Here is a 19,765-nt window from a genome sequence, read left to right as displayed (position 1 = left end):
CTGAGTTACATCCTGTATTATACTCCAGAGCTGCACTCACTATTCTGCTGGTGGAGTCACTGTACATACATTACATTACTTATCCTGCACTGATCCTGAGTTACATCCTGTATTATACTCCAGAGCTGCACTCACTATTCTGCTGGTGGAGTCACTGTACATACATTACTTATCCTGCACTGATCCTGAGTTACATCCTGTATTATACTCCAGAGCTGCACTCACTATTCTGCTGGTAGAGTTACTGTGTACATACATTACATTACTTATCCTGTACTGATCCTGAGTTACATCCTGTATTATACTCCAGAGCTATACTCACTATTCTGCTGGTGGAGTCACTGTGTACATACATTACTTATCCTGCACTGATCCTCAGTTACATCTTGTATTATACTCCAGAGCTGCACTCACTATTCTGCTGGTGGAGTCACTGTGTACATACATTACATTACTTATCCTGTACTGATCCTGAGTTACATCCTGTATTATACTCCAGAGCTGCACTCATTATTCTGCTGGTGGAGTCACTGTGTACATACATTACTTATCCTGAGTTACATCCTGTATTATACTCCAGAGCTGCACTCACTATTCTGCTGGTGGAGTCACTGTGTACATACATTACATTACTTATCCTGTACTGACCCTGAGTTATATCCTGTATTATACTCCAGAGCTGCACTCACTATTCTGCTGGTGGAGTCACTGTGTACATACATTACATTACTTATCCTGTACTGATCCTGAGTTACATCCTGTATTATACTCCAGAGCTGCACTCACTATTCTGCTGGTGGAGTCACTGTGTACATACATTACATTACTTATCCTGTACTGATCTTGAGTTACATCCTGTATTATACTCCAGAGCTGCACTCACTATTCTGCTGGTAGAGTTACTGTGTGCATACATTACATTACTTATCCTGCTGGTGGTCATGTGTACTAAGTTATTCTGTATTTTACTCTCCTAGAGCTACATTCACAATTCTGCAGCTTCAGAGCTGAAATCCACAAGCATCCCCTATTTGTTGAGTGTCTGCATACAGCAAAGTTGATTTTCATTCTGGGAAGTATCATCTTTTCACCACACACTGAACATCTGATGTATCACAAACGATATTGCATTGTAAGAGAACAGTCTGTATTCTGTATGAGATCTACACATACAGCATACTATATTACAGGAGTGGAGCAGCACACATTCCTTATTCTACATAAGAGATCTACAAGTATTATGTAATATGATTTTACAGTCTTCACACTGCACAAGATCAAAGATTTCATGAAAGATCCCTGGGGGAGCTGGGAGTCTGTAATTATAAAAATATTTTCTGGCAGCTGTTGCTGGATCTGAGCTGAGCCTGGATCCTGGAACATGACTCTTTTCAGCCAGAATTTATCCCAGTTGTGCTAACGGGGCCAGAATAGAACGCAAAGCCAAAACCTCCAATCTCAACGCTGCTCCAGTGCGGACATCCGCTGGCTACACTGCACAGTCCACAGTCTGGGTATTCATTCCAGAAGGGAACTTCCAAAAAGACTCCAGACGGAGCACACAGATATTATTAAAATTGGGGTAGGGTGTCCGACACATCCAGGCCCAGATCAGCATCATTATTCCTCGACCACAACATTTTCCATCATTGCGTCATTCCAATGCTCCGGCGCCATTTATACTCGAGAACCCGGGATCAGAGAACAATTGATGAGCGACAGATTCCGGAGGGTCAGTGGGATGTTACGTCCATACGTGTAATGTTATATCGTATACCTGAAGGAATAATGGAACATCTGACTTCAACAGCGTTGGGCATCGGTCACTATCTAGGAGATGCCCCAACAAACAAGTCTGCACCCAAATAGACCCCCAATCCTCTAATTAGGGGGGCTATTTGTTTATGTGAGTTGACAGAAGTTACTGCCCTCTGTGCATCTGATTGGCTGTTAGATTTTGGATGGGCTCCAATGAGGACAAACAAACAGGCTCTTGATTAGGAGATTGGGGGAAGGGCGCCTTGGCGGATGCAGGTGCAACCAGGGACTTGGGTTTGTAAGGGCATCTCATAGACGGGAGAGATTTTTTCAGGATTTCGCATCACCCAAATGAATGGCAAATCAATTGGACAAATATGACTTTGTATTCTGTTACACGACGGTCACAGCCGCACCACAGCCTGAAGTGACTGATAAAAGGGAACAATAGACTGTATTCTTTAAGAGTAGACGTTGCGTCCTATTTCCAAACTTTTTAAGATGATTTTGTTAATTAGCTGGAACCACGTTGGCTGGAAATAATATGGGTTTTCTCTGAGAACATTTATGAGCTGTCAAAATAGATTCTTGCTGTGTTTTGTAATAGAAAACTATTGAAAATCGCAGCAGGGTCGGCTCCTGCGGATCTAGGAATTAGATGTGGAAAGATAAACAGTTTCCCTTTAAATGGTGATCTGCATAGTCGGGTATAGAAAATGAGCGCCCACCAATCACCACAGGGGAGATCGCGCATGAATCACATCTAAGGGCCTGTTCACATCAGCGTTCGCTTTCCTTTAAGGGGTTCCGTCGGAAGTTTCTGTCGTGGAACCCCGCAACGGAAAAAGTCAAACGGAAACCACAGCTTCCGTTTGCATCACCATTGATATCAATGGTGACGGAAACATTGCTAATGGTTTCCGTTTGTCATCGTTCCGTCAGGTTTCCGTTTTTTTTAGACGGAATCAATAGCGCAGTCGACTCCCTGTTCCAATGACGAGTGGAGGAGATCCCTCTGCTCCTCTGGTCTGTGCGGCACGGCGCAGACAGGCGCGATGACATCACTGCCTCGCATCCAGCAATACATAGTTAATGGCAGGGCAGGGACCCTGCTCTACCATTGGATTCAACTGTATCTGCGTCCTGAAGATGCAGATACAGTTTCAACCAGGAGAAAATAATTGATAAAACCAAAAATTTGCAAGAGGACGTTGATTAATTGCGCTGAATTTCGATAATTTTTCGATTAATTGCCCAGCCCTACCCTTTGTGTGGTCTGATCCTGCAGTCATGATCTACTTTTCGCTTTATCTGCCTCCTCTTTTACTGTCTGTAACCATGGTGACACATATGTCTGCATTGACGCTGTACACACAAAATATTATTAAATCGCAAGTTTCTTTTATTTTTAATGCATTGGAGCAATAAAAAAAACCCCAATGTGTTGCAAAAACTTGTAAATATCCTTTAAAGACACCTTTCCTTGTAGAGATGTTCATTTCAATATTTAGTCATAGACAATAGAGCACTATTACTCAATCAGGTGAAATTTGGCATACTTGGGTTCAAATGATATCTAAGCGGTAGCAATTGGGACAGAAGTAACTTTCATACCAGTAAGGCTTCGTTCACATCTGCGTCAGGGTCCCGTTCTGGCGTTCCATCGGATCCGTCACCATTGAAATCAATGGTGATGCAAATGGAAACCTATGGTTTCTGTTTGTTTCAGTCAGGGTTCCGTTCTGACGGAAAGCTCCGATGGAACGCCAGAACGGGACCCTGACGCGAACGAAGCCTCCTCTTGAGTCTGCCTTCCATCACCAAAGTGTAGCACCCCTTTAAATGCCGTTATATTCAGTCAGACCTTCTATTTCATAGCCAGGAGAGAAGCCGGATGTTAATCTTATTTGGAGAATCTCCAGGAACCTTGTAATTCTAAGCACTGGCATTTAAGACTCATTAGTCATAGATAAGTCCAATTAACTGAACCAGCAGTACTAATAATGCAAGCAAGGTTGCCTCCATTGGGGATGAACTAGAAGTCTGGAGGCAAAAGGTGATAATAAAAAGATAAATAAAATTCTGCTCCAATTGAAAAAAAAACATCAGATGAAGAAATCTAAAAAGATGTAACACGCGTATTCCTAAAAAGCGTTTACGGTAATTAACAAGGGAGTGACGAATTTGGCAGGTGATTGAGGAGTCGGGGCAAGAGCTGCCAAGAAACAAAGAGCCCAGCCAAGTCTGGAATACACAAGGCAGATTTAAAAAGTGATTTTTAATCTAAAAAGTTTCTGTACTGATTGGAGTTTTTATTGTTCTTTAGTTTTTTTTATACAGAACTCCAAATCCCTTGCATAGACATAGATCGAAAACAAAGAATTTTGTCTGCCTTGAGTCACCACTAGAGGGAGCTTCCTGCATACACTTAACTCATTAATACTCCAGTATGCAGCAAGCTCGTAATGTCCCCCTAGTGGCGGCTACAGGCAGCCAGCATGTTATCTTTAAAATCTGTGTCTATACAGTGGATAAAGAGCTCTGTACCAGAAAAAGAAAGCTCTCACCATTAAAAATCTATATTAATAAATTAATGATCAAATAATTTTGTACCTAAAGAAATCGTCTACTTCATGAAAGCAGTCATAGACAGCCTCAGGTTTGGCGGTCCATAGACCTAGTGTGGTGGGCAGCCTCATAGATGACTAATCATTGAGTTGACACCATGGCAGGATTATCTGTAGATGAATACTGCTGAAATTGGGTAACCAATCCATACAAGAGCCCCTAGTCGGACATTAAAAATCCCCTCCCATCCAGAATGGGGGCTGCAGGGCATGCTCATTTTCAATGTCCTTCGGCAAGAATACGCAAGAGATGTTGCTGGACGACGGCTATCCATAACTCATCAATCTTTATTTTATTTGAAAATGATCTTTAACAAACAAAAAAAATAAAATAAATGTATTGGAACTCCTTGATGGGTCAACGCTTGCTATAATATACAATGTCTACTATGTCATTCAATCAAGTGCAGGGGTTAAGGACAAGCTGTCACGGCTGATGGATCACCTACAGGCGAATAGGACTGGCCTCTATTGTCTAGAACGAGGGGTTAATACTTGGTTCATAATGTGCGGTGTAATATCCGTGAGCCATTATTGAGGGGCACTAGGGGTGAGCGCCTACTCCCACTGCTTTGTGTAGGAGGGAAAGGACACTTGTTAGTCATTGCTGCCAGTCTAAGCGTCCTCAATCAATGCCGTCACTTACCCACCTGCTTTACAGTCACTGAATATTGTCTCCACAATAGACGAGAAACAAAGGACAGAACATTAAAGCCAGGGGCGGCTCAGTGACAGGTCGCACTCCTGCTATTCGACCCCTGACCCCAGGACTGGCTACTGTTACTTACAGCCCCTTATTATAAGTGACACACGCCATATAACGCTAATAAGACATTAGCGCAAGCTTCTCCCGCAATAACCATGACAATCAGAAGTCAGAGGCAGGACGGCGGACTATGAATGGAGGACCGAGAACACAGCGGAAGAAGGACCCCAGGATCAGGATAGAGGATGGTATAGATGAAAGGTCCCAAGTACAATATAAGCCATCATGAGAAAGTGTAAGAACACGACGCACCAGAATAAGGGCCCCACACAATCACAGGAGACAACAGAAGGGCCCCACACAACCACAGGAGACGTCAGAAGAAGGGCCCCACACAACCACAGGAGACCACAGAAGAAGAGCCCCACACAACCACAGGAGACCACAGAAGAAGAGCCCCACACAACCACAGGAGACGTCAGAAGAAGGGCCCCACACAACCACAGAAGAGCCCCACACAACCACAGAAGAAGAGCCCCACACAACCACAGGAGACCACAGAAGAAGAGCCCCACACAACCAGAGGAGACATCAGAAGAAGGGCCCCACACAAATACAGGAGACAACAGAAGAAGAGCCCCACACAACCAGAGGAGACATCAGAAGAAGGGCCCCACACAACCAGAGGAGACATCAGAAGAAGGGCCCCACACAACCACAGGAGACATCAGAAGAAGGGCCCCACACAACCAGAGGAGACATCAGAAGAAGGGCCCCACACAACCAGAGGAGACATCAGAAGAAGGGCCCCACACAACCAGAGGAGACATCAGAAGAAGGGCCCCACACAACCAGAGGAGACATCAGAAGAAGGGCCCCACACAACCAGAGGAGACATCAGAAGAAGGGCCCCACACAACCAGAGGAGACATCAGAAGGGGCCCACACAACCACAGGAGACATGAGAAGATGGGCCCCACACAACCACAGGAGACATCAGAAGATGGGCCTCACACAACCACAGGAAACATCAGAAGATGGGCCCCACACAACCACAGGAGACATCAGAAGAAGGGGCCCACACAACCACAGGAGACATCAGAAGAAGGGTCCAACCACAACCACAGGAAACATCAGAAGAAGGTTCCAACAAAACCACAGGAGACATCAGAAGGGCCCCGCACAACCGCAAGAGATGTCAGAAGATCCACACACAACAGGAGATCTCAGACGTAGGTTTCTTCGCACTATACCAGCATGAGAGTTTGACTAACCCAACAGTAGATCGTCTGGTCTTAAGTTGTGATGTGATCACGGGACGGAGTCACAACATGGGACAGAGCAGTGGACATCCCCATCAGACGCTGCCAATAGAGCAGATCTCCCAGTCACTGAGGTTCATTGCTACTTTGGGTTATTATAAAAATAATAATAATGGCCGAGGTTATGATGGAAATACAGGAAGACATCAACATCTTTGTATTCTGCGGGATGTGCCCTCCTGTCCGATATTGGTCATACATTGTAATCCCGGACAGATCGCGTTTTTTATCACTTTCCGAGAATAAAAGGAAACTAAGAGGAACGGAAGTAAATATTCCAAAGAAAAACTCCAGATCTTGAGGGCTGCCGAGTGTAACACCAGCCATGTCCAAACACGCTAGATCGTCAGTGAAATCTCGCTGCTCTCTGGGACAGGGGGATATAGGATTTGATTTCTAGGCTAATACGAAGCCAGGAGAGAGCAGAAAATTCAGATTTCCCTACAGCTAAAGTATCTCGAAGTTATCCTTCTAGAAAACTCACTTAATGGAAACACATGATAAAAACGGAACCCCAGGAAAAAACAACGCTACGGATTATAGAGTAGACTGGAAACATATGCAGAGCCCGCTCTATAGTATATGTTCAGTCATAATATAAGATGTCAGTGTGTAATATTAATATTGTTTCTGCTTTTTCACAATGGATGCAGCCAGCAGTGTAAAGAATGAAGGATTACTTCATCCAGCGTCATGTATATACAGCGATTCGGGAGCTTCATAAATATGGCGTTCAGGACAAAAAACGGTTGTTAATGTATTTATAAGTCTCAATGATGTCAAGATTTTATTGTGGCCCTTAGATTTATAATGCACACGCCGGACAGAGTCCAGATATTATTACTCGTTGGCGAGTCACCGTCGCCCTATTGATGGGGTAGTTGGGGCGCTGGTGCTCAGCAGGAACATTGCACATCAACATTAGAAGACGGATCAGAGATCCTGGAGGAACGAACGCAGGATCGGTAAATAGAGCGAATGTTCACAGCTGATAATTACAGGCCTGTGACAGTGTTGCGCACAATACCTGAGCCGTCCCCTCCATTACATAAGTACAAAGGGCCAAAGCCCCAGATGCGAGCAGCTCTCACCATTACACTCATAATAGTCACTAATTGTTCTGCTGCCTGTCAAAGAACCTATGTGTAGATGTAGATAATTGTAGAGCTGTGTGTTTGTTACAATTACACGGGCTGGTCTTTATTCGGTGACATTCAGCAGCCAGTTCTGTAGAAGGACTCCATGCTCATCTATCTAAAATTATGGGCCATCAGGTTGACCGATATAAAAGGAAATAACAATTGGCTTTACTGGATTATTTTGACCAGTTGTTAATGTTTCCCCTAAGTCATGTCGGAGAAGCCTGGCTGCCCCTTACCTCCTGCAGGGATATAAGCATCCACACTTCGTGACCCTACGTGTTTATACGGGTGAGTACAGGCACATCCCGGAGGATGATCCCGGGGCGCTATAGTCACACAAACATCGCCCTGCGGCTAATGGAACGAGCACGCTGCGAGCAGTCACTGGATGTCGGCTTGTACATGGAGAACGGTAAATATTATAGTCGGCAACCAGCTCAGTAATTAGTAGGAACATCGAACGAGACATGAGCAGCGATCCAAGACCCAATCCTTTTAGAAAATGTCTTCAAGGGGCTCTACACTGAGCAAGACTGACAGTCCGTCATCAGCCAAGGCTACGTACAAGAAAACATAAATTCTAGAGAATGGATCACCTTAATTTATCTATTTTACTAATTAAAACCAGATACTGATACAAATTCTCTTTTTTTAACCAATAGTTATTTTCCGATTGTAGATTTTTTTATTCTGGTTTCTCTACATGATTATAGGGGGCAGTATATATATATATATATATATATATATATATATATATATATATATATATATAACCTGTCACTGTAATCCTGCCTCTGGTGATAATGACTGCTGAGAAGTGATCACTACAGAACAGGAAGGGTCAGTCTATTATGAATGGTGGATCCTGTGTTATCTATATATAGGTGTTACCTATCAGTATAGTCCTGGCTTTGGTGATGATAATGAGATAATTCTGATAATTGATCTCTACAGAACAGGAAGGGTCAGGCTGTCATGAGGGGCAGTGTCCAGAGAGAAAACGGCAAGATTTAATGATTATTTTTAAATATAGATAGTGACAGGGGAAAAAAAACATAACTAAAAAGTCTTACAAAAATATGTTCAACATAAATACTTGATTTAAAGAAAGAATATCATTTTCTGGCAACACATTTCCTTTAAAGGCTTTTTTTTAATCAGTACAATAACAATAAATTGATCGCATGATGTCTTGCTGCGGAGACCCTCAACGATCTACTGCTAAAACCTTTAACAATTAGCTGTAATCTGTAGGGAAACCTGACAGCAAGTATTCAATATCCCTGCAGCACCACCGCAGGAAAACCGAAGTATTACAAAGATCTTAAAGAAATGAATGGACTGTCTGTGTAATAAACTGATGTGCTGGGTCCTCCAGGGAGAGAAGCTCTTTATATCCGCTCTCTACTCTAATAGATAAGGGTCCTGAACAAGGGACCCCCTCTATTGACTCAATGTCCTAGAAGGGTATTTGAAAATTATTTTTATATATCAGACAACCCCAAATATTACTCTAGTCAAGGCCTTCTGCATACATAAGTAACAGATGAATGGAGAAGGGCTGATCCAGTAGCATAGCAGCCATCTTATATAGAATAGACCACAATGGGTCCACGACTCTCACTCTCTCAGCTCTCCCTGGCAGTCTCTAAATCTCTGCCCATAGAATCCAAAATATGGTGTCAGTGGCCTAATGTTTAGGGATCAGGGATGTGCCAAACACCTAAAAAAGGGAGAAAAAAACCCTCAAACTCTCGTGTAACATCAGTGAGGGAGGAAGTAGCTAACTTCTCCTAAATCGGTTTCAACAGAAATACAGCTGTACCCTGGGATATAATTGCACTAAAATAAAAAGGTAAGACCTGGGACTGATTACAGTTTACAGCTAGGGCTCCACGGTGACATGGTGTCGCTGTTCATTTAAAATAAAATTGCAGCGCGCTTCCAAATGTTGCCCTAGCCTTACCGAGACACAGACCTGGAAGAGCTTCATCTAAACCTCTGGAAATATTTATAGGCGGCTTGCGTCTATTTAAAGTGCACCTATCAGATTACAACTCAATCAGCTAGATCTAAAAAGGTCTCACAAGGAAGCAATTACCTGGCCCTAAGTAGCAAGGAGTCCGACTAGTAAGTCTAAGGGGGTCATGCGAGGTCACTGCTGCTGAATGGCTGAGGGGGGTTCATCTTACTGGGGAGGGTGACGAGTTAAGCTAAGGGCTCATTCAGACGAACGTGATTCTCATCCGTGTGCTGTGCATCGAAACAACGCACAGCACGCGGACCCATTATTATCAATGCGGCCATTCACACACGAGTTTTCACGCAGCGAAGCGTCTGTTGCGTGAAACTCACTGCACGTCGTATGTTGGTGCGTTCTCACGAATCTAGTCGCCATTGAAGCCAATGGGTGCATGAAAATCACGGACGCACATCCATGTGCTCCCCGTGTTTCACGAATCAATTACATTGGAAAAAAAAGCACTTGAATGTGCGTGAAAAACACATGTCACACGCACATGGACAGATTTACGTGCGTTTTTTGCACGCAAAAATCTGTTACGCTCATGTGAAAGTAGCCTAAAGCCTGATGGTGTACGGCCCAGTCCGGAAACGCGTCATCTACGAGTTATTATCACGGTAATGTGCTGCACATGAGGCATTTTGTAAGCGCAGATTATTATACCACAAGGCAAACTGCAAGAATTGAATGCATGTGCTTATACAGAAAACCAGATCGTGCTGACTGTTCCCATTTAATGTACATTCAGCGGCGCGATGTTTGGCGCTCTTACGGATCACCTATTGTTTACAGTAAAGGAATGAGCGTGGAGGCGGCTGGACTGTAAATCCGCACAGTACAGAACACCGGCATCCACGGAGACCGATCCTCCTACGCCTTCTGTAATCCGGTCACAATACCATTTATTTATATTTTTTGGGCTTTGGCTGTACTTGAATTTCATGCAGTTGTCATATCACGGCAACGCCATCACATTTATTGCCTCTCTCTAATGCGCTCTATCCAGCCATGAGGTAAAACCTACTCCATCTGTCTGGTATCATCATGGCACGTGCCAGGCTGGGTGTGCGGCCGGGGAGAACACGTTACGAGTTTGCTCTGTAAAATATATAAAATGATCTGTATGGCGGAGGCATAAATTAAGCACAGCGGTCGCAGTAACGGAACGAGTCTAGACACCACAGGCGAGAGACTCGCACTAAACACATTATATACACACACAAATCCAACAAACTGACATCTTCTACATCAGTTTTTCTCCAAGTTTCCAAGCCAAGTGCTCCGTACCCAACTAAATGACATCAAAGGGCCGCCAAGTCTTTGATCTTACAATGTGCGGCCTATTAGAAGCACAACATGAGCACATTGAGTACCCCCCTAGACACATGGCACGTACCCCCTGGGGTGTACCACAGGTTGAGATCCTCGGCCCTACATTATACATACTCCAGTCCAGATACTGTGAGGTCCGTAGGTGGAGTATAGTGGGGAATGTCTCCGTCCGTCTCCCTATATAAACCTGTATGTACTTCTTAGCGCTCCTGGCCGGCATCCACCTTTCTAAGACTTTTTGACGTCACATGTTTGATATTGACCTTTTGCTCCGTGAGGCGGCTGCACTGGTTGGGTTCTGTTCACATCATGTTCGAGCCCTTCCGTCAGACGTATACGTCGCCAATAGAACCCCATTGGAGACTGTTTTCGAAAAAATCCAATAAAAATTTTATAAAAAAAACATATACCACGCGGTATACTTTTATCTTTTCACTGTATGGCTCTGCACGGCACAGGACGGTGCACTACACTATTCCGGCCAGATTCACACAAACTTTGCATACGTCCGTGCGCGGTCAGTGAAAACAACGGACAGCACACGGATCTATGCAGCTTAATGGGGCTATTCAGACATGCGTGATTTTTCACACCGTGTGTTTCCATTGCGTGAGACTCACCGCATGTCCTATTCTGGTGCGTTTTTGCGGATTACGCACCTAATGAAGTCAACGGGTGCGTGAAAATAACGGACAGCACACGGACGTCATCCATGTGCTGTCCGTGATTCACGCTCCAGGTGCTAAAGAAATATAGAGAAAAGAAATAAATTAAAACACGTGCACCAACGCGGATATAAAAAACGGACGCCACACGGAACACACACCGACGGCACACAGAACTGTAACACAGGAAAAACGCAGCTTTTTTTGTGGACGCAAAACGGACACATTCGTGTGCATCTAGCCTTAGGCCTCATGCACACGACCGTAAAAAAACTACGCAATACTGTCCGCGATTACGGACCTGCACGGTTCTATTGGCCGCAGACACCTTTCCGTATCGCTACAGATAGGTGTACGTGCCGTAGAACCGTCCTGGGAAATATGGAGCATGTCCTACTTTTTGTATGGGAGCACGGCACGAAAAAGCGGCCCGTGGGAGTCGGGGGCCGGCTGTGCCTGCAATCGTCGGGCAAGGCCGTTTGCATGAGGCCTTTCAGTTGAAAGAAGAGGAATGCCGACACTTACCGGCTGAGCGTATACCAAAAGGACACTCATGGCATACAGCCAAGTCAATGGGGCGCTATGGATATGTTCGGTGTATCTGCTTTCCTGGCACATTTGCCGCACATAGATGAAAATTAAGTAGTCCGGGCTAGACGGAGATTTTAGTCCTCGCACTCACGGCCAGTACGGCTCAGTACAAAAAGGAACCTATTGACATGCATTGGCCGTATGCATCCGTAGTACAGAGCCGCAGGTACTACATGTACCGCCATAGGGACTCCTGCCGTATGCATAATGCCTTACAGCGAAGTAGATAAACTGTGGGCCCTTTTTCGTAGAATTTAACACAATTTATTTTTTAGCAGTAATTATTGAAGACAGAATAAGCAGCAGTCGGAGACCTCTCTAATATTGGCTCAATAAAACATGACACGGTGATTTTGCTGTTTATTTTGCGGTCTATTTGATTCTATTTCTGGGCCTACTCTCTTTGCTGAGGTGAACCATGGCAGGAGGTCGTGTTAAATAAACATTAGCTACGATTTGTATGTGTGCCTGGGCCGAATACCTGACAATGTGCGATTGTGACTGTACAATAGACTCTCCTCCATGAAGACGCAGGCGGAGCACGGCGCGGCGGCGGCGGACAGCGATGGTTTATTGCTGAGCACACAATGAGTTCAGGATTGCTCAGCAACAGACAAAGAGCAAACACGATGTTTCATCAAAAAATTAGACTGGAAGTCATGAAGCGCATCCTAACATTGTCCGAGGCACAATCGTCAGGTCTCCTAGCAGCAGAATAACAGATTCATCTCATTTTTATTAAGCAAATTAACAGAATGAAGGATCAGTGTAAAGGATTTCTCCACTTAGCGGGAGTAGAAGACGATCTGTAACATCCGAGAAAAACGCTAAATGTCAAATACCCGCCACATAGCGGAGATATAGGAAGAAACGCTGTTCACTGCATTATATACAGTGCCAGCGAGAACCCGTAACAAGGAGAATCCACCATTTATCGAACACATAATAGGAAGGAGAAGATCCATCTATGAATCTATGAGTTCTACTGCAATCACGGTTTTATTGCTTTAGTGCATTTAAATGCAATTTTGCAAGTAGATTTGTTTAAAGAAATTGTTCCCATTTTGTGTCTTCAGCTACTAAGCAAATCTATGAGTATCCATGATTATTGATTACAAGCAAACCATGTGTGTAGTCTGATCGTGCAGTCATGTTTTCCTGCATTGTTTTTGTGTAACCAGAAAAGGAAGAAGTGACAGAGGAGTAAAACATAACTGCAGGGTCAGACTACACAGAGGGTGTGCTTGTAGTCTGTAACCATGGAGACACATATGTCTGTGTAAAAGAAGAGATACAAAATGGTAAGAAAAGAAGGGTTCATTTTTTAAAAAAAGGTAAAAAAACTAAGTAATTGCAAAAGTGTTCATACCCTTTGGATTACTAGATGTCAGCACAGGAGATGTTCACCCCTGAGTTGTATGTAAGGAACAACTCTATTTCCAGTTGCTTAAAAGTGTTATTAGCAGTCAATTCATAACAAATATAGCATGACAAATTATACAAGAATATAACTACAATAATACTGCCCCCTATATACAAGAATATTACTACTGCTCCTATATACAAGAATATATCTACTATAATACTGCCCCTATATACAAGACTATAAGTACTATAATACTGCCCCTGTATACAAGAAAATAACTACCATAATACTGCCCCTATATACAAGAATATAACTACTATAATACTGCCTCCTATATACAAGAATATAGCTACTATAATACTGCTCCTATATACAAGAATATAACTACTATAAAACTGCCCCCTATATACAAGAATATAACTACTATAATACTGCTCCTATATACAAGAATATAACTACTATAATACTGCTCCTATATACAAGAATATAACTACTATAATACTGCTCCTATATACAAGAATATAACTACTATAATACTGCTCCCTATATACAAGAATATAACTACTATACTACTGCTCCCTATATACAAGAATATAACTACTATAATACTGCTCCTATATACAAGAATATAACTACTATAACACTGCCCCTATATACAAGAATATAACTACTATAACACTGCCCCTATATACAAGAATATAACTACTATAACACTGCCCCTATATACGCAAGAATATAACTACTATAACACTGCCCCTATATACAAGAATATAACTACTATAATACTGCCCCTATATACAAGAATATAACTACTATAATACTGCCCCTATATACAAGAATAGAACTACTATAATACTGTCCCCTATATACAAGAATAGAACTACTATAATACTGCCCCTATATACAAGAATAGAACTACTATAATACTGCCCCTATATACAAGAATAGAACTACTATAATACTGTCCCCTATATACAAGAATAGAACTACTATAATACTGCCCCTATATACAAGAATATAACTACTATAATACTGCTCCTATATACAAGAATATAACTACTATAATACTGCTCCTATATACAAGAATATAACTACTATAATACTGCTCCTATATACAAGAATATAACTACTATAATACTGCCCCCTATATACAAGAATATAACAACTATAATACGACCTCTATATACAAGAATATAACTACTATAATACTGCCCCTATATACAAGAATATAACTACTATAATACTGCTCCTATATACAAGAATATAACTACTATAATACTGCCCCCTATATACAAGAATATAACTACTATAATACTGCCCCCTATATACAAGAATATAACTACTATAATACTGCCCCCTATATACAAGAATATAACTACTATAATACTGCCCCCTATATACAAGAATATAACTACTATAATACTGCTACTATATACAAGAATATAACTACTATAATACTGCCCCCTATATACAAGAATATAACTACTATAATACTGCTCCTATATACAAGAATATAACTACTATAATACTGCCCCCTATATACAAGAATATAACTACTATAATACTGCCCCCTATATACAAGAATATAACTACTATAATACTGCTACTATATACAAGAATATAACTACTATAATACTGCCCCCTATATACAAGAATATAACTACTATAATACTGCTCCTATATACAAGAATATAACTACTATAATACTGCCCCCTATATACAAGAATATAACTACTATAATACTGCTCCTATATACAAGAATATAACTACTATAATACTGCCCCCTATATACAAGAATATAACTACTATAATACTGCCACTATATACAAGAATATAACTACTATACTACTGCTCCTATATACAAGAATATAACTACTATAATACTGCTCCTATATACAAGAATATAACTACTATAATACTGCTCCTATATACAAGAATATAACTACTATAATACTGCCCCCTACATACAAGAATATAACTACTATAATACTGCTCCTATATACAAGAATATAACAACTATAATACTGCCCCTATATACAAGAATATAACTACTATAATACTGCCACTATATACAAGAATATAACTACTATACTACTGCTCCTATATACAAGAATATAACTACTATAATACTGCTCCTATATACAAGAATATAGCTACTATAATACTGCCCCCTATATACAAGAATATAACTGCTATACTACTGCTCCTATATACAAGAATATAACTACTATAATACTGCCTCCTATATACAAGAATATAACTACTATAATACTGCTCCTATATACAAGAATATAACTACTATAATACTGCCCCCTATATACAAGAATATAACTACTATAATACTGCTCCTATATACAAGAATATTACTACTATAATACTGCCCCCTATATACAAGAATATAACTACTATAATACTGCCACTATATACAAGAATATAACTACTATACTACTGCTCCTATATACAAGAATATAACTACTATAATACTGCTCCTATATACAAGAATATAACTACTATAATACTGCCCCCTATATACAAGAATATAACTACTATAATACTGCTCCCTATATACAAGAATATAACTACTATACTACTGCTCCTATATACAAGAATATAACAACTATAATACTGCTCCTATATACAAGAATATAACTACTATAATACTGCCCCCTATATACAAGAATAATATAACTACTATAATACTGCTCCTATATACAAGAATATAACTATTATAATACTGCCTAGAGGGTGAGATACGTTATTCTGCATCCTGGACCTCCGAAGTGAATACACATCAAAACCTTTGAAGTACGAGACTTGATTTCCTGGATGTAGCACTGAGTGTGGCCGCTGCCGCCTGAGAGTTAACAGTTTATATACGACATCTGTCAATGAGAGGTGAAATGGTGTGTATATGATGTATATATGTTATGGTGTGTGCACTTCTAAGGAACTGCAGTCTATCTCTCTCCTGTCTAGTATCCCAGAGGCAGGAATACAAGGCAAATATTGATGAGGAACTTTCTACTATACTTCAGGCTTGTGATCTAAAATGCTGAGGTGAAACTACAACTCCCAGAATGACCTGACAGCCACAGCAAGCTTGCAGATCACTGTCTTAGGTCCTTTAAATCAGGGTAGGGGGCACTTTACATGGGATACTGTACTGGACTACTGACATAATCCTCTGCGGCTCCATGTACAATGCAACGGGACAAGTGATGAGATCTGGCTGACTTTACCAGCCTTGTGCGGCGGCGCCTTCTCTTCCTGGCTCTTTTATTGCCTGGCACCCATGGAGCTACAAATAAGACACGTGAGGAGCAGCCGCCCTGGTTAAAAGGATTCCACCTTAATGCATCTTGTGCATCATGGAAGGAGACAGGAGGAAAACACGTGCCTGGCTGTAATTCAGGGATATTTAGGCTATTCCGGGATTATTACCTATGGCTATTTACCGAGCACCAGCATATTCTGCACTCACTTCTGTCCGTGTTCACCTATATCAGGTACATATACACCGCAGTCTACTAACCTACGAATGCTTTAAAGGAAGAAATCTTCTAAAATGTCACCGAAATTAAAGAGACCTGTGTTGCTGGAAAGTGTCGGCTACTTTTTAGCTCTCTAACTATGATCAGTGGCTCCAGCTTAGCTGCATTGTCTAGTGGAGTCTCAAGCAGTCTAAAATCCATCTCCTGTCTCATTAGAACCACAGGCTGCTGCTCTGCCCTTCCTCCATGTTTTACACTGCAGCTCTGCCTTCTCAGACTGGCTGCTGTATATAAACTCGTGTCATCCAAACTCCATGACAGCAAGGATAGAATGATCGTAAACTACAAAAAAAACGAAACCACCAATGAGAAGATAAGTATTAGGGAACTGCGGCCAAACCGCTGAGGGGAGGAGTTTAAAAAAGGGGAGGGGCCTGGAGAGCGGCCGTAACTTGCTGATGCCATAAACTTCAGTATTAAAGATCAATTCCCCCTAATTCTAAGTCTGTGTCCCCTGCATGGGGGTATAACCAGGCAGATTAGGAGCACATGAGTCTAGGACAGCGGGATGACAACCCCATTAGAGCTGGAATGGCGGCCAAATTGGATGTTACCCTGCTTTCCCCTGAGAGTAAAGGGCACTGGTATGACCGAAAGGACGGGGAACAGGTAGGGAGCCGCCGCCGCATGGAGATCGCGCAGAATTAATACAGTAAATATATTACAAAGGGTTTTGAGCTCTAAACATCTCTGCTTCTTATCAGTGAATGGAAACATGCTTGCTAACCTCCAGAGGCTAAAAGTCCTTCCTGACCTAGTCCTATTCACATTGCTGATGTGCTTGTTACAATGTATCACTTTAGGTAAGAGTTATCAGACTGGAGAACAAGACAGGAGAGAGATTTGTTCCTACGTTGTAACGACACTACAATTATGTGAGCAGGATTAGGTCAGAACTGGACCATAAACAGGAATATTTCCATTTGCTGACATGTCGTAGAATTAAACAAAACATATTAGAAAGTTGCAAAACTTGTTTACATAGGACTGAAAAACCCCTTTAGCTCACAGAGTACGTATTTTATCACACCATTGACCTACTGATCCCGCTCGCTAAGACGACCCCTGACGGCCAGAGAACGTCCTTGTAAAAAGAGTCGCCCAGAGCTATAAGTGACTGTACTACCCAATATACCCAGACGGCAGCACCGGACAGGTATAAACGTTCGCGCCTGCCAGAAAATGAGGTGAATTTGTTATCTTCTGTGAAATCCAATAATATCCTGACATTTTGTCGTTATTCTATTGTAATGTTCCTGCAACGCGTCCGGAGGAGATTTATTTTATGAAATAATCACTTTGTGTTTTAGAAGTAAAGGGGAAAAAAAAACAAGTTTACAGAGATGTCCGGGAGCAGCGTCCGTTACCGTCCAGACCTGCCTATAAAGAGATATATAAGCGCACTACGGCGCCATTTAAAGTGACAGGACTGCTTTGCCATAAGTAAAGCTGCAATATCTCCCTCCTACTGACAGAGATCGCATTTTTTCGTAACCTCTGAGGAGACAATATTTGTGCGTTTACCTCTCGGAGAAGAAGCGACACAATGGAGATTATTAAAGACACAGCAATAAAATACTCGCGTTACAAACTAAACATAAACGACATCTCAAAGTGTTAAACGTGACACGGAACGCTTCACTTCAAGGTGCCGGAGTCGTCTTCGATCACTAATTCTATGCGGTCGTTTCTGAGTCTCAGTTCATTCTCGGAAAGCTGAGTGACGACCAATATGGCCCCCACTAGAGCGGTGTTGTCACCCAGCTTTCCTAGAGTCCTGAATAACAAATCTTAGTTCTGCTGAGATTATGACTGCTTAACGTTGAAAGAATCGCCATTCAGGATTCGTATAGAGTTGGGTGAGCTGTCAGAGCCATTCATAGTCTTCCTCCTACAAGTCAATGTGTTGGGGGGCAATCGGATGTGTCTAGTTCTTCCCTTTTCTCTGTGCCTTATTATTGCCCAGATTGAATGACTGGTAGATAATCTGACTTCTATGTATAACCTGCGTAATCGCCGCCAACATCAGGGGCGATGCAAAGGCCCATAAGGGGGTGGGGTAATAAAATTGAAGGTCCAAGAGCCCGGCCGGCAGCCCGATCTGTGCAATGTAGCCCGGCCGGCACATAGGGTTACGACTCCACATGGCAATATAACATATGGAAATATTTGCACATATCTTTGCATTTTCGGAGGTGTAAATGTAGTAAATGTTCTCAGTAAAGTGAGTGAAGAAGTTTCCCAGGTTCTCAGTCTCTGGATTGTCAGATTCGGCCCACGCTCTCAGCACTCGTATTACTTAATATTCCTAGTATAGTGCGAGCTGCGCACCTGACAGGGAGGGGGTCAGGAGTCAGACAGCGGTCGTTATTTTGCTTTTGGGTCTCATGCCGGCCTTGGCAACATGAAGCCCTTTGATCGGGCAACTCCGGCATGCCAACAGCAATACCAGACACTGCAGGATAGAGGTTTACAGTATATATATGATATGGTGTTTATAGTCCTGTGTGAGAGCAGCGTGTGATGGAGAAGGCGCCGCTGACATTGTGACGTAGTTTTTAGGACTATTCGTCTTATCATAGACTGGAAGCTTTTAATGACATTTCAATCCTGGTTCCTCAACGCTCTTCTCGGTGCCGAGTCTGAAGGGCGATGTCTCCGGCACCCACACACCGTGACAGC

General features: G+C 42.2%; 1 protein-coding gene across 4 annotated transcripts in view; it reads right to left on the bottom strand.

The window, feature by feature from the left end:
* RAD18 (RAD18 E3 ubiquitin protein ligase) overlaps positions 1 to 19,765 on the bottom strand; it is a 187,668-nt gene that overhangs the window by 2,293 nt on the left and 165,610 nt on the right. The window lies entirely within an intron of this gene.

This window comes from Rhinoderma darwinii, chromosome 7 (assembly GCF_050947455.1).
Source record: "Rhinoderma darwinii isolate aRhiDar2 chromosome 7, aRhiDar2.hap1, whole genome shotgun sequence".
NCBI lineage: Eukaryota > Metazoa > Chordata > Amphibia > Anura > Rhinodermatidae > Rhinoderma > Rhinoderma darwinii.
This window is presented reverse-complemented; position numbering and strand designations above follow the sequence as displayed.